Consider the following 14,563-nt stretch of genomic DNA (forward strand, 5'->3'; position numbering starts at 1 on the left):
CTGGGACAATAGCAGGCAGAATGGATACGAAGGAAGGCTTCAGTGAGGAGGTGGCGTGTGAGAAGATTTTGATGCCAGGGTAGGAGTTTATGAGGTAAAGAAGGGCTGAGAAACACCAGACCAGTTTTAAAATATATATAAAAAAATTTTTTTAATTGATGTATAGTTGCTTTATAAAGTTGTGTTAGTTTCTGCCCTACAGCACAGTGAGTCAGTTACACATAACACACACATCCCCTCTTTTTGGATTTCCTTCTCATTTAGGTCGCCACAGAGCCCTGAGTTCCCTTTGGTATACAGTAGGTCTTTATTAATTATCTGTTTTATATATGGTAGTGTTTATATGTCAATTTCAATCTCCCAATTTATTACCCCCCCTTCCCTCCTGGTAGCTGTAAGTTTTCTTTATCTGTCGCTATTTCTGATTTTGTAAATAAGTTCATCTGTATCATAAAATTGCTTCTGAACAATGAATGGGAGTTGCTGATCAGTTCTGTCCTATAATCTGTAAATTGCTGTGTGAATGAAAGTTATTATTATGGTTTTTAATAAAGTCATTGTAATGCTACTTAGAGCAGAAGTACGTGGCTCAAGGCTTTCTTCCCATTGGTCCTTTTTATATGACAGTTAGATGGGTCATTTTCCATGAGTTAATTGCAATTTTGCTTTTGCTTGCTTTGCTTGACAAGGCATTTTTTGGCCTTAGAGGTACCTATGTTTAGAGTAATGTTACATTCCTAGGACCATAAAAGAAGCCTTTTTAAACCTTGTTGTGTTATCTTGTTGCTTTAAACTCTTGGACTAGGGGCCTTTCAGAGGCTGATCTGAATGAAGTTCGATGTTGGTTTTAGACAATGAGATTGTTTTCAGATTGAAATCTGAAATCACCACCGTGGAACAGTGGATTCCATTGTTCCTCTACAAATGGATTCAGTATAGTGAGTGGGGTGCAATAGTGAGCCTTGGAGATCGCTCTTCAGAAGGAAAGAAATAATCTGCTTGGTAGAGGGGGATGTCTGACTGGTCTGGTTAGGCTGATCTAAACATGAATAGATTAGAAATTTGGAAAAGAAGATACTTGAGACTTTTAACCATGGTAACTTATTCATTTGCTAATGAATGAATGAATGGATGGATGAATTCAGTAGTTCTTCATTGTGGACTAGGTAGAGGCCACTTGTCTGGAAAACTGTACTCTCCAGAACACAGACGCTCCGAGAGATCAAACTGTTAACCCAGATGCCACAGGAGTCCCCAAACCAGTGCTCTTGGCTTCATTCTGGAGAATCACTGCGGATGTGGGACAGAGCCTGCCGCTGGGGACTTTGGAGTTTGGGAATCATAAGAATGGAAGGTGCAGTGAACTATAACGTCAACGAAAGTACATCATCTGAGGGCTGGTGTTAGGGATGGTAGCAACCTGTTAGAAGAGAGCAGATCCAGTACAAGAGCTGCCTGAATTTAAAGACTTTAGTGGTGTTGAGAAGAGATATTTCTAGCTCCTCACCATGGTCTTCACAGTCTTCACAACATAATAACGGGTGACCATTTGTCATCAAGAAAACGAACGGCTCTGCATTCAGTAAACTCTTTGCCATGCTCGTTTCAAATGGCATGGTGGCGTGCAATCTATTTCAGCTCCTCTCCTCCACCCTGGGAGACTTTGGGCTCCTCCTGGGTTCCGTCTCCTGGGAGTCGTTGGGTTCACCTTCTCTGTTTGCAGCCTGTTAGAGGTCACTGTCCTGTGCTTCTGCTGTCCAAGGTCTCAGAACCGTCTTTCATATATTTTATCCATTTTTAAGAATGGGTAAAATAGAGTTATCATATGATTGTGCAATCTCACTTCTGGACATATATCCAGAGAAAAGAATAATTCGAAAAGATACATGCAGCCCGGTGTTCATAGCAGCACATTTACAATAACCAAGACATGAAAGCAGCCTAAGTGATATATGTGTGTGTGTGTGTGATGTTACTCAGCTGTGAAAAAAGAATGAAATAATGTCATTTGCAGCAGTGGACCTAGAGAGGGCTGCGGCCCATGGGGTCGCGAAGACTTGGACACGACTGAGCGACTTCACTTTCACTTTTCACTTTCATGCCTTGGAGAAGGAAATGGCAACCCACTCCAGTGTTCTTGCCTGGAGAATCCCAGGGATGGCGGAGCCTGATGGACTGCCGTCTGTGAGGTCTCACAGAGTCGGACACGACTGAAGCGACTTAGCAGCAGCAGCAGCAGCAGCAGAGATTATCATACAAAGTGCAGTATGCCAAAGACAAATATCATATGATACCATTTTTATGTGCAGTCTAAGAAAAAGATACAGGTGAACTTATTTCCAAAACAGAAATAGACTCACCGACATAGAAAACAAATTTATGGTTACCAAAGGAGAGAGGGGTCCAGAAGGACAGGTTAAGAGGTTGGGATGAATATATGTAAACTACTATATATAAAATAGATTACCAGTAAGGACCTGCTTTATAACATAGGAAACTATACTCAGTATTTTGGAATAACCTGTAAGGGAAAAGAATCTGAAAAAAATATATGTAAAACTGAATCACTGTGCTGAACACTTGAACACAATACTGCAAATCAGCTATACTTCAGTTTAAAAAATGGTTTCATTTGGGTTTATAGATCTGGTCTGTTATTTCATCTTGGCTGGATGTAGAAGTTGTGTGACATATTTAACAGTGCTTTCCTTTCCTTTCAAAATAGATTTTAAGAAATTAAAATAACTTTGCTCATTTAAAAGCATTAAGCTTCAGTTAACAGAGACAATTCACATATATGGAGTAGCATGTTCCCTAACAGTCTTAGTTGATAATTAATTTGTTTCTGTGTATGATCTTGGAGTTATGATAGATCAGTATATAAGCCAGTTATCTTCCTCATTTTTTTTATTTTTTAAATTTTTACTGAAGTATCACTGCTACACAATGTTGTGTTATTTTCCGCTGTTCACCAGTGTGAATCAGCCGTACGTATACACTTAGCCCCTCTTTTTTGGATTTCCTTGACTCTGCTATACTGCGGGTTCTCATTAGTTATCTGTTTTATATACAGAATCAGGAGTGTATATATGTCAATCCTAATCTCCCAGTTTATCCCACCCTCCCTTTCCCCACTTTTGGTGTTTGTTCTCTATATCATGCTCATCTTAAAGCATAATTAAAACCTCTCTTCTAAGCCATTTGGGGATCAATTTCTTTCTTTTAATTTACTGCCTCTTTCTCATATGTGTTGAGAAATTGTTCTTTTAGAAAGACTTGAGTTTTGAAAGTTCAGTAGGAATCGTTTCTTCGGACTGAAAGCACGGACTGTAAAACCTAATCGCAGTTGCAATAGATACCAAATTGTTATTCAGTCGCTCAGTCGTGTCCAACTCTGCGACTCATGGACTGGGGCCGCCGGGCTCCTCTGTCCATGGGATTTCTAGACAGGAACACTGGAGTGGTTGCCATTCCCTTCCCTAGGGAATTTTCCCCACTCTGGGATCAAACCCACATCTCCTGCATTGGCAGGTGGATTCTTTATCACTGAGCCACCAGGGAAACCCAGATATATCACATTGCTGCTGCTGCTGCTGAGTCGCTTCAGTTGTGTTCGACTCTGTGCGACCTCGTAGACGGCAGCCCACCAGACTCCCCCATCCCTGGGATTCTCCAGGCAAGAACACTGGAGTGGGTTGCCATTTCCTTCTCCAGTGCATGAAAGTGAAGAGTGAAAGTGAAGTTGCTCAGTTGTGTCCGACTCTTCTCGACCCCATGGACTGCAGCCTACCAGGCTCCTCCGCCCATGGATTCTCCAAGCAAGAGTACTGGAGTGGGGTGCCATTGCCTTCTCCGAGATATCACATTGCTTGATCTATTTTCAGAGCTTGAAGTTATCTGTGGCATAAGCGATGTTTTTGTTTTCATTCTCTTTCTACTCAGTTTGCTCAGTCTAATCACCTGTAGTTGTTAATTTGGGATTAAAATATATTTCAGAAGATTTTGGCTGTTAAAGAGCATGGTAAATTGAGCTCTTCTGCAAAGGCTTCTTGACACCAATAACTATAAATGGCACTGCTCCTCCTGGTGAAGGCTCTCTTATCTTTAAAGGTCAGGATCAAACCTCCGAACACTTGCCTGGCTGCCTTGCTCTGAAGAGGTCTAGCTTTTGATTTCTCTGGTCCTTATTGCTTCAATTACTTATTTACCTGCCTTAAGTTATTTCTGAAATGAGAGATAGAATGGAAAGAGAATATAAAAAGCCTCCACTTCACAGTTGGATCAAGAAAGGCATGCTGCTGCTGCTGCTGCTAAGTCACTTCAGTCGTGTCCGACTCTGTGCAACCCCATAGACGGCAGCCCACCAGGCTACCCCGTCCCTGGGATTCTCCAAGCAAGAACACTGGAGTGGGTTGCCATTTCCTTCTCCAAAGCATGAAAGGAAAAATGAAAGTGAAGTCACGCAGTCATGTCCAACTCTTAGCGACCCCATGGATTTTCCAGGTGAGAGTACTGGAGTGGGTTGCCAAAGGCATACCGGTATATAAGTTGCAGTTTTCTTCATGTTGCCTTTGCAGGTTCACTTGACATTTCTCTGAGTATCAGTAACACAGAGCACGTCTCCTCCAGCACCTCCTTATTTTGTTTTATATTTTATTAAAAGAAAAAAATTTTTGACTGTGCTGTATGACACTTGGATCTTATGTCCCCAGCCAAGGATTGAACCTGTGCCCCTTGCAATGGAAATATGGAGTCTTAACCACTGGGCTGCCAAGGAAGCCCCCTCCCCACACTAGCATCTCCTTATCATTCATTCAGCCACCAGAATTGTTACCCAACGTGGAGATCTGATCACTGTCACTCTGTTTTGACAGGAGTTACTGTGTCCACATCACAGACCCATCTTTGTGACATGGCGTTTCAGACCCCAGAGTCTCCTCCAGGGGTATCTCCACCCCATGTTATGTTTCTGCTGTTGGGCTCTCGCTGTTGCCGGGACATGCTATGTATTTTAACACCTCTGTGTGTTTGCTTCCCGTGTTCCCCTCCCAAATCATGTATGTTGGGACATCTTCCCAACCTTGATATGTGGAATTGCTTCTTCTCCGGCCTGGATTCCAGTAACGTTCTCACCAACTGGCTTGAGGGTGTGCCTGGGAAGGTGATGGTCACTGTCACCAGGAAGGTCGTGAATAAGCCTGGAAGGTCAGGTGACCCGGGTACCGCTCCTGGGTTTAGCACTGCCAGTCCCCCCGTCATTGTGTGGATAGGAGAGACAGAGTTCACAGCCCTGAAGGGAAAATGATCTCGTCTTTTAACACTGAAAACTTGGGAGCCAAAGAGTAGCCAAGTATCTTCTGTCCATCTCCTCCTATTTCTGGCTTTGTTTCCTGTTGCCTGGAGTAACAGAGAAATTACAATGGTTATGTAAAATGTGGAGAGCTTTTCACAAAGAGTGTGTGTGGGGAAAAATAAATCTTGGATTTTTCACATTTTCACCTTGTATTTATTAAGGTTTCCAGATTTCACAAAGGCATAAACAAGAAAATAGTCATCAGATTCCATGTAGCTGCACATCATGTCAGATCGTATGTTAGTGAGGTTAGCTAAGTGTGGGGAAAAGGTTTGTATTTATTTCTTTATTTCTGTTGAAATTTAATTGATCTGTAGTGTTATTTATATATGAGTTACAGGTGTACAATATAGTGATTCACAATTTATAAAGATCATACCCCACTTATTATCAAATACTGGTTATGTTTGCTGTGTTGTACAGTGTATCCTGATAATTTATTTAATACTTTGTTTGTTCCTTTTACTCCCTTACCCCTATATTGCCCCCTTCCTGCCTTCCTTCTCCCCACTAGTTTGTTCTCTGTATCAGGATTTTCTTTATTTAAAAAGGTAAAATAAATACGGTTGCGTGTGTGCTAATTCTCTTCAGTCATGTCCGACTCAGTGCGACCCAGTGGACTGAGCTCCTCTGTCTATGGGATTTTCCAGGCAAGAACACTGGAGTGGGTTGCCATTCCCTCCAAATTTGAACACTGCTACGTGCCAGGGACTGTGTTTCAACCTTTGAGAGGCAAGGGCGAATAAATCACAGGCCCCACCGTCAAAGGGCCTCACAGTGCTAACTCAGCCGCTCTCGCAGTGTGGTCCTCAGATCAGCAGCACCATCGCCATCTGGGATTCTTAGAAATGCTCATTCCTGGGCCCTAACTCAGCCCTGCTGAGTCGATGCTCTGGGGGCGGGGCCTAACAATGTGGATTTTAATGAACTCTCCAGCTGAAGGGAGACTGTTTCAGCAGAGTCTGGTTGTCGTCCCTGAAAGCACATTGTATGTATCAAAGAGTAACTGGGGAGTTAGAATTAATGCCTTTGGAGAGTTAGATAGGCCTTCAGACGAATGATGTTCGAGTGAAGTCTTAATTGTTGAGTGGTTGTTCTTGAGATGAATAAGCGCTAGAAGGAGAGCATTATCAAGAAAGCCACATGCATTACCACGAACAAAGCTAGTGGAGGTGATGGAATTCCAGCTGAGCTATTTTAGATCCTGGAAAATGATGCTGTGAAAGTGCTGCACTCAGTATGCCAGCATATTTGGAAAACTCAGCAGTAGCCACAGGACTGGAAAACGTCAGTTTCCAATCCAATCCCAAAGAAGGGCAATGCCAAAGAATGTTCAAACAACTGCACAATTGGACTCCTTCCATATGCTAGCAAGGTAATGCGTCTGATCCCATCACTTCATGGCAAATAGACGAGGAAAAAGTGGAAAGAGTGACAGATTTTATTTTCTTGGACTCCAAAATCACTGTGGATGGTGACTGCAGCCACAAAATTAAAAGATGCTTGCCCCTTGGAAGAAAAGCTGTGACAAACCTAGACAGCATATTAAAAAGCAGAGACATCACTCTGCTGACAAAAGTCCACATAGTCAAAGCTATGATTTTTCCAGTAGTAATGTATGAATGTGAGAGTTGGATGGACCATAAAGAAGGCTAAGTGCCAAAGAATTGATGGTTTTGAATTGTGGTGCTGGAGAGGACTCTTGAGCGTCCCTTGGACTTGGGGGAGGTCTAACTAGTCCATCCTAAAGGAAATCAATCCTGAATATTCACTGGAAGGACTGATGCTGAAGCTGAAACTCCAGTACTTTGGCCACCTGATGCAAAGAGCTGGCTCACTGGAAAGGACCCTGATGCTGGGAAAGATTGAGAGCAGGAGGAGAAGGGGACAACAGAGGATGAGATGGTTGGATGGCATCACCAACTCAATGGACATGAGTTTGAGAGACTTGAGATAGTGAAGGACAGGGAAGACTGGTGAGCTGCAGTCCATGGGATTGCAGAGAGTCAGACACGACTTAGCGACTCAACAACAAGAACCACATGCAAAAGTACAGAGCAATCGAAGGACTTGGTCCCCTCTGGGGAGCACAATTATTATTGTCATTGTGCCCTTCTTATGGCTATTATTCTTCTATCAGGGTCAGAAGATGAGCTAAGCTGGTAAGATCAGTGGCCAGATCTTGCTGAGAAGTTTGGCCTTTCTCCTGGAAAATAACCAGTTGTTTTGTGTCTGTGCAGTGAAATAAGATCAGGTTTACAATTCTGTTGAATATACACAGAATAACAGAGCCCTTTACAAATTAGAAAAAACATTTTTTGTGATGTGTTTGAAACCTAAACTGAGAGTAAAGGAGGAAAAACATAAAGAATTCAGAATTTAATTTTTACTATTTTTATTATTAATGATTCTTAATTGAAAAGTGTAATAGCCTTTTTTTTAAACAGCAGTTTTAGGTTTATAGCAATATTGAGCAGAGGATACAGAGATTTTCCCATATACCCATGGTCTGCGCACATAATCCCTTTCCCTTCATTAGCATTCACAACTAGATGGGAACATATGTTACAATTGGTGAACATACATTAACATATCATTATTATCTAAAGCCCCTACTTATGTTAGGGTTCACTCTTGGTCTTGTACATTTTATGGGTTTGGACCAACTTATAATGGCATGTTTTTACCATTGTAATTATCATACAAAGTAGTTTCACTGCCCTAAAAATCCTCAAATTATCTTGCCTCCCTCTTGCAAGCTCCTGCCAACCAGTGTTTCTTTTACTATCTCCATAGTTTTTCCTTTTCTGGAATGTTGTATAGCTGGAATGGTATGGTATGTAGCCTTCTCAGATTGGTTTCTCTGCCTTAGTGATGGGCATTTAAGGTTTCTCCATGTCTTTTTGTGGCTTCATAGCTCATCTCTTTATAGAACTGAGTATTATTCCCTTGTCTGGATGTACCATAGTTTTATTTGTCTATTCACCTGCTGAAGGACATCCTGATTGCTTCTGAGCTTTGGCAGTTAGGAGTAAAACAGTAAAACTGCTATTGATGACAGTGTGCAAGTTTGTGTGTGTATGCAAGGTTTCAACTCCTTTGGGTAAATGCCAAGGGGTGTGGTTAGTGAATTTTATGGAAAGTGTGTGTTTAGTTTGGTAAGAAGCTACCGAATTGTCTTCCACAGTGCCTGTTGTTCAGCCGCTAACTTGTGTACAACTGTTCGCTCTCCGACGGACTGCAGCACACCAGGTCTCCCTCCCCTTCACTGCCTCCTGGGGTTTGCTGAAACTCATGTCCATAGAGTCCATGATGCCATCCAGCCATCTCATCCTCTGTTGCCCCCTTCTCCTCCTGCCCTCAGTCTTTTCCAGCGTCACAGTCTTTTTCAGTGAGTTGGCTCATCATATCAGGTAATCAAAGTATTGGCACTTCAGATTCAGCAACAGTCCTTCCAAGGAATATTCAGGGTTTGATTTCCTTTAGGATTGACTGGTTTGATCTTCTTGCAGTCCAAGGGACTCTCAAGGTTCTTCTCCAACCCCATGGTTTGAAAACATCAATTCTTTGGTGCCCAACCTTCTTCCGTCCAACTCTCACATTCATACATGAGTACTGGGAAAACTGGCTTTACTGTATGGGCCTTTGTTGACAAAATTTTAAATTTTTAATATGCTGTCTAGGTTTGTCATAGTTTTTTTCCCCAAGGAGCAAGCATCTTTTAATATCATGGCTGCAGTCACTGTCCACTGTGATTTTGGAGACTATGAAAATAAAATCTGCCACTGATTCCATTTTCCCCCCATCTGTTTGCTACAAAGTGATGGGACCAGATGCTGTGATCTTTGTTTTTTGAATGTTGAGTTTTAAGCCAGCTTTTTCATGCTCCTCTTTCACCTAAAGAGGCTCTTTAGTTCCTCTTCACTCTCTGCCATTAGGGTGGTGTCATCTGTATATCTGAGGTAATCGATATTTCTCCTGGCATTCTTGATTCCAGCTTGAGTCATCCATCCCAGCATTTTGCATGATGTACACTGCATATAAGTTAAACAAGCAGAGTGATAATATACAGCCTTGATGTATTCCTTTCCCAATTTTGAACCAGTCCAAGCTGTTGCTTTTTGACCTGAGTGCAGGTTTCTTAAGAGGCAGGTCAGGTGATCTGGTATTCCCATCTCTTTAAGGATGTTCCACAGTTTGTTGCTATTTCACAGCGCCTGTACCATTTTGCATCCCCATCAGTAATGAATGAGAATTCCTGTTGCTTCACATTCCTATCTACACTTGGTATTGTCATCATTTTGAATTTTGACCATTCAAATAGGTGTGTAGTGGTATCTTATTTATGTTTTGGTTTTCATTTCTCTGATGACATCTGATATGGAACCCCTCTTCATATACTTATTTACCATCCATGTATCTTTTTTGTTGAGGTGCCTATTAAGGCCTTTGGTCCATGTTTTAACTGGGTGGTTTGTGTTCTTATCACTGAGTTTTAAGAGTTCTTTGTATATTTTAGGTAATAGCTGTTTATCAGATGTGTCTTTTGCAAGTGGTTTCTCTTAACTCGTGACTTGTTTTTTCATTTTCTTAAAATTGTGTTATGTAAAAGAGAAGTTTTTAATTTTAATGAAGTCCATCTTATCAGTTCTTTCTTTCATGGATCATGCGTCTGGTATTGTATCAAAAAAAGTCATTGTGGTAGGCCAGGTCATTAAAATTTCTTGTATGTTATCTTTTGTAGTTTCATTTTTCTTAGTTACAACTATACATTTAGGTCTGTGATCCATTTTGAGTTAATTTTTGTAAAGGGCATAAGGTGTGTATCTAGATTCTTCTTTTTGTGTGTGGATATCCAGTTTTCAGCACCATGTGTCTAAAAGACTATATTTCCTCTGTTTTTTTTTTCCTCCTTTGTCAAGGATCCATTCTGTCTGTTTATTCAGATCTGTTTCTGGGCTCTCTTATCTTGTTTCATTGATCTATATGTGATCTCTTTTGCAGATGCCACACTGTTTTGATGACTGTAATGTAGAAAGTCTTGAATTGAGTAGTGTTAATCCTTCAACTTTGTCCTACTCCTTCCATATGACTTTGGCTATCTTGGGTCTTTTGCTTCTCCACATAATGTTAACTTTAATTCTAAAAAATAGAGAAAACTCATACAAGACTTAAAAATTAGAAAATACCAGGAGAAAGAAATAAAGGCTAATTTCTAATACAACCTAGATTGAACTCTTTACCTTTCAGTTGTACTTTGATGTAGTCTTTTTTTCTGTCTTGTGTTTGTTTATTATTTATAGTATGTGTAATAAATTAATTTAGATTCTAGCTTGTTGTTTCTTCTCCTTTGTTGGGAAAAATTGTTGTGTTGCAAATATGCTTAAGTACTTAGTAAATAGCTGTTTTCACAAATGTTTAACATTCTATGGAATGTTGTACTGAGGTTTACTGGAATCTCATTTGCATGCACTGATTATTTCTCAGTTAGGGTTTAGTGAGTGTATTAGGGCTTTCCAGAGAAAAAGAACAAGTAATAGAATCTGTCTGTTTATCTGTTTGTCTATCTGGAGGGCTTTCCTGATGGCTCAGATGGTAAAACATCTGCCTGCAATGTGGGAGACCCTGGTTCAATCCCTGGGTCGGGAAGATACCCTGGAGAAGGAAATGGCTACCCACTTCAGTATTCTTGCCTGGTGAATTCTTGCATGGACAGGGAAGCTTGGTGGGCTACAGTTCATGGGGTTGCAAAGAGTCAGACATGACTGAGCAACTAACACACACATCTGTGTGAAAGGGTGGGTGGGCATTGAAATTTATTGTAGAAACTGGCTCATGCAATTATGATTGCAGAGAAGCCCCAAGTGCTGCCTGCTGTCTGCAGGTTGGCAACCCAGGAGAGCCAGTTGTGTGGTTCAGTCTGAATCTGAAGCCTGAGAAGCAGGAGTGCCGGTGTCCCAGGGCAGGAGAAGATGGAGGTACCACCTTTTTGTTGTGTTCAGGTCTTCAGTGGATTGGATGATGCCTACTCATATTAGTGATGGTCATCAGCTTTTACTCAGTCTATTGATTCAGATGCTTATCTCATCCAGAAAAATCCTCACCGACACACTCAGAAATAATGTTTTACCAACTCTCTAGGCATCCATTTTCCTAGTCATGTAGACACATAAAGTTCACCATCACAGTGATGGGTGTGAAATAGGGATTTCTCATGGGAAGTTGACTCCGTGCACTTGTGGGCACTGGAAGAAGTCTACTGAAGGTTGTTTAGGAAAAACAGCTGCAGGAGTAGGAGGAAGAGCCAGGACACACTGAAGCCCTAGTTTCCCCTGCCTCCCACCTTGATGATGACACAGGGTGAGTTGCAGAAGAGGCTTGCCCCTGACCTCAGAGCTACATGTTTGTCTGGCTCAGGAGCTCCAGGGTCTGTCCCCACTGCCAGGCCACGTGGAGCTCACCACCCTGACCCTCCCAGCTTCTCTACTTGGGCTTTCAAGTTCAGTTCAATTTAGTTCAGTTGCTCAGTCGTGTCCGACTTTTTACGACCCCATGAACTGCAGCATGCCAGGCCTCCCTGTCCATCACCAGCTCCCAGAGTTTACTCAAACTCATGTCCATCGAGTCGGTGATGCCATCCAACCATCTCATCCTCTGTTGTCCCCTTCTCCTCCTGCCTTCAATCTTTCCCAGCATCAGGGTCTTTTCCAATGAGTTGGTTCCTTGCATGAGGTGGCCAAAGTATTAGAGTTTCAGCTTCAGCGTCAGTCCTTCCAGTGAACACCCAGGACTGATTTCCTTTAGGATGGACTGGTTGGATCTCCTTGCAGTCCAAGGGACTCTCAAGAGTCTTCTCCAACACCACAGTTCAAAAGCATCAATTCGTCAGCACTCAGCTTTCTTTATAGTCCCACTCTCCCATCCATACATGACTACTGGAAAAACCATAACTTTGACTAGACAGAACTTTGTTGGCAAAGTAATGTCTTTCAAAATAGTGTCATTTCAAATGTGTTTGAAATGGGCTTTCAGAGCCTGAGTAAACGCCCCTCATGGCTGATTCTAACAAGTAGCTCCTAGCAGAGGGGATTCTGGGAAATGTAGTTCCTGCTTAGCTACGGCCACAGGGTACATACCCCAGTGCTCATCTCTATGCTCGTTCTGTTGTGACTATGTACTGAAGATGATGTCTCTATACCCATCTGGTGCTTTTGCTGAATTTTGGATTATTTCTTGACAATAGATCGTCAAAAGAGGAATTATTAGGTTAGAAAGTCTAAACAGTATAGAGAGTATGTGTTGCCAGTTCACACAATAAGATTGTGCGGCTGACACCACCAGGTCAGCAGATGAAGCGTCTTCTCTTCCTGCTCTGTGGCTGATCCTGACTACTGTATTCTTTCTCCTTTAACGTCTTGAGATTTTCGTTTGAATTGTTTATAACTGTCCTTTCAGATGAGGTTTTCTTTTCTTTTTTTTAAGTTAAAATGACTTGGCAATACGTAAGGACTAGTGACAGTTGTGTGCCTTGAACCTTGAGAGAATCACCTAGTAGATCTTGTGAGTAATAGGTAAACCACCCTCTCCTGTTTTGGGGACTCGCTACTTGTAACAGCGATAAAGTGAAAGGGTTAATTAGTTGACACAGGGGTATAGAAATGGGTATTAGCAACTGCAGTGAAAGTTAGAAGCTCGTTTGGTGTCAAGTTGCACAGTTCTCAGAAGTCACGTCTCAGACTTGCTATAGAGTATTTTGGGATAGTTTCTGATTGCAAGGAGTCAATTTTTTGCCTTCTCTTTTTAAGAGAAGTATTCTGTAAGAATACTTTAAATTTTAATTGGTACCCTCTAATCCTGAAAACATAACCTGTCATTTTCATTTCTCTTGGTTCTTGTCTTGTGCTTGTAACATCTGTCCTCTTGATTATGGGCTCCGGTCCTTACAGACCTCTTGTCCCTATGCAGATGAGTTTCCTTCCTTGTTCATTTCTACTGGGAACTGGCAGGAAAACCAAAACTTCATGAACATCGAGGTTAAAAAACCATGTTGTAGGGCTTCCCTTGTGGCTCAGTGGTAAAGAATCTGCCTGGCAATACCAGAGACACGGGTTCGATCCCTAGTCAGGGAAGATCCCACATGCCACGGATCAGCTAAACCTGGGGCCCCCAGCTGCTGAGCCCATGTGCCACAGTTACTGACGCCCGAGTGCCCTAGAGCCTGTGCTCTGCAACGAGAAGCCACTGCAGTGAGCAGCCCATGCTCCGCAACCAGGGAGCAGCCTCTGCACTCCACAACTAGGGGAAAGCCGGTGCAGTGGCAGGGACCCAGCACGGCTGTGAATAAATAACTAAAAATTAAAAAAAAATAAGAAAAGCAGAAACAAACCCAAAGCCCCTGTCGTCTGTGACCCCGTGTAGGACAGAATGTTTGAGCTCTGTCCGTGTTGCGGCTTTTTCCAGTATGGTTTACCAAAGCACATTTATGAATCAGATATTAGACCACATTCCATTGACTTCGGAATTTTAAGTCATATTTAATATGCCCTTTAAAGAATGGACCACAGTTGGTTTCTTTTTTTTTTCTTCTTCTTTTTTTTTTTTCTTTTTCTTTTCTTTTTTTTTCTTTTTCGTGCACCGTTCCTGGAAGTACTGCAATACCAGGTCGATGCGTGGAGTGGACGGAGCAATCTCCTATTCCAACTCCTAATTCCAAAAATCCATTCAATATATTGTCCTCGGATAGAGGACGTATCAGATATTAAACTGATAAAAACAGATACTACACTTGATCTCAGCCAAAAGGCCGAGAAGCGAAACACAGTTGGTTTCTTACCCATGCCGCCAATAATCAAGCAGTCAACCCACTGACTCAGTTTTAGTGTAAATCAAACCTGCATTTTCAGAAACCACAAAGTATGTGGGTTGTCTAACTCAGACTGAAATGAACTGAAATGTATTGGGTTGTGATGGGGGTACGTACTTCCGCTGAAGGTGGAGTGTTGCCATTGAGCCTTCAGCCCACGAAGACAGGCTTCTTCTGGGGAGAGGAATGTGGTGTGGAGTTTCATCTCCATTCTGGCTAATCAAAGTGGGAAAGACTGGTCCCTGGGACGAGCATCATAGCCCCGTCGTTTAGGCACCCATTACAAATGCAGATTCTCAGGCCTCACCCTGGTGAACTGGAACCTACGTTTTCACAGGATCTCTGGT

The 14,563-nt window shown here is 42.1% G+C and overlaps 1 protein-coding gene and 1 non-coding gene across 3 annotated transcripts in view; one reads left to right on the plus strand and one right to left on the minus strand.

Moving 5' to 3' along the window:
* TIAM1 (TIAM Rac1 associated GEF 1) overlaps positions 1 to 14,563 on the plus strand; it is a 451,745-nt gene that overhangs the window by 128,683 nt on the left and 308,499 nt on the right. The window contains exon 1 of one of the 2 annotated variants that reach the window (XM_043448795.1): positions 11,315 to 11,331. The exons of the other annotated variant lie outside the window; for it this stretch is intronic. The gene's annotated coding sequence lies outside the window, so the exon portion shown is untranslated. Of the gene's footprint in view, positions 1 to 11,314; positions 11,332 to 14,563 lie in introns of those variants that run through there. 2 annotated transcript variants of the gene reach the window in all.
* Positions 13,978 to 14,168, minus strand: LOC122428995. The gene has a single exon (XR_006265872.1). It is a non-coding gene; the product is annotated as a U2 spliceosomal RNA (small nuclear RNA).

Source organism: Cervus canadensis, chromosome 27, assembly GCF_019320065.1.
Source record: "Cervus canadensis isolate Bull #8, Minnesota chromosome 27, ASM1932006v1, whole genome shotgun sequence".
Taxonomy (NCBI): Eukaryota; Metazoa; Chordata; class Mammalia; order Artiodactyla; family Cervidae; genus Cervus; species Cervus canadensis.